This window comes from Macaca nemestrina, chromosome 11 (genome assembly GCF_043159975.1).
Source record: "Macaca nemestrina isolate mMacNem1 chromosome 11, mMacNem.hap1, whole genome shotgun sequence".
Lineage (NCBI taxonomy): Eukaryota > Metazoa > Chordata > Mammalia > Primates > Cercopithecidae > Macaca > Macaca nemestrina.
Genome location: NC_092135.1, coordinates 13987246 through 13988998, shown reverse-complemented (window position 1 = coordinate 13988998; position 1753 = coordinate 13987246). Strand labels below are relative to the sequence as shown.

At 36.9% G+C, this 1753-nt stretch overlaps 1 non-coding gene across 1 annotated transcript; it reads right to left on the bottom strand.

The window, feature by feature from the left end:
* Window positions 1-1089: 1089 nt before the first annotated feature.
* LOC112428610 (U7 small nuclear RNA) lies at window positions 1090-1150 on the bottom strand. Its single transcript, XR_003020648.1, has one exon. It is a non-coding gene; the product is annotated as a U7 small nuclear RNA (small nuclear RNA).
* Window positions 1151-1753: the final 603 nt, after the last annotated feature.

Sequence of the window (1753 nt, the reverse complement as noted above, 5' to 3'; positions counted from 1 at the left end):
CAGAACATAACTTGACAGAACCTTAAAGTATTGCACAAAACTATCAGGGAGAACTAGACTGTCATTAAGTTTACAAAGAAGTTTTTATAGACTAAGCACTATGCTTCTGAGGAAAACTATAATAGCTTTCATACTTCAGCAAGCACTTGTTTCTGTGTGATTTACAGATTTTTGCATATATACACCTAAATTTATTTTTGCAATATAATCCAGTTCTAGAATTGATAAAGAAAACCATTAACTCTCCATTTCTCTGGTTAGAATGGGAGTTTATATACAACAAAGACACTGTTCAGAAATGTGTTAGGAACTGACTGTATCTAAAAAGCACATGAGAGAGTGCTGAAAAATAAATCACGTCTACGCAGAACATCCTCATTTCCATTTGATTTGTAAGCCTTCCAAAATTCCATCATTTTTTTTTTTTAAATACGTTATCGTCAAGCAATTAGAAGTGTGTATTTGCAGGTTTGGAAGAAAGCCATTATTACACAAATTCAGTGGATGATAGTGATTATTGTTAAACTAAGTTACAGGGCATAAGAGTTCACTCATAAAGCAACAGCATCTTATCACCTTGATAAGCCTCCTGTAAGGCTAGAGGCAGGTAAAATAAAGTCTGCTGAAGAAGCCCCGTGCCAGGTCAGGGGAATGTAGAAATTACCATGACCCCAAGGAGACTTCTTTATAATTTTTTTTTAAACTCTGGTTCCTGGGATATAATTACTCTCCATCTTTCGCTCCACCTGCCTAAATCATCACATTCCTACTCAGCACAGTCCCACTAACTCTACTTCCTCCCAGGTAAGATTTTCTTTCAGATCTTTTAACCATGCTCAAATCTCTCTTACATTTTCACCATTTGAGAGGAGAAAATTGTTGAAGTAAGAAAGGAGGAAACTCTTGACATTGTTCAAGTTAGGGAGTTTTAGAATGAGCCAAGGACGATACTCTTGCTGCTTGCGATATTACATCCTGTGGCCATCTCTACCCATATGCAACACAAACCTTGATGACCAACGGAGTTCAAATAACCATTCTTTTATTATTATTATTATTATTTTTTCTTTCTTTAAAAAATTTTATTTTTAGGGCCTTTCTGACAAAACCAGAAAGCCTGCTAGACAATTCTAAAAGAGCTATAACACTTCAAATAACTATTCTTAAAGAGCTGTACTAAAAGTCTCTGTCCTCAAAATTAGAAGTGATCTTTTAGACCAAATCTACTGAAAATGTAGTCTGTGACCTTGTGCCATCCTCTGAAACGTTTACTTCCAGACTGTGTTAAGTATGGAAATAGAGAGTGTTTAGAAACTTTCATAGCTATTTGATAAAATCTAGTGATTCTTAGAGTGAAAATTAACATTGATCTTACATTTTCTGGTCCTTTTTAATACTTCGTTTTTCTAGTAATTTATTTTACTGTATTTTTTAAAAGCATTGGTTAGTGACAGATTTTAAAATAAAACTATCCTTCAGGCCAGGCCGTAGGATACTATCCTACAGGCTTACACCTGTAATCTCAGCACTCTGGGAGGCCAAGGCAGGAAGATTGCTTCAGGCCAGGAGTTCAAGACGAGCCTGGTCAATGCTGTGAGACCTCACCTCTACTAAAAATGTAAAAATAATAGCCAGGTGTGGTGGCGCATGCCTATAGTCCCAGCTACTGGTGAAGCTGAGAGGGGAGGATTCCTTGATTCCCGGAGGTCAAGGCTGCAGTGAGCCATGATAATGCCTCTGCATTTCAGCCTGG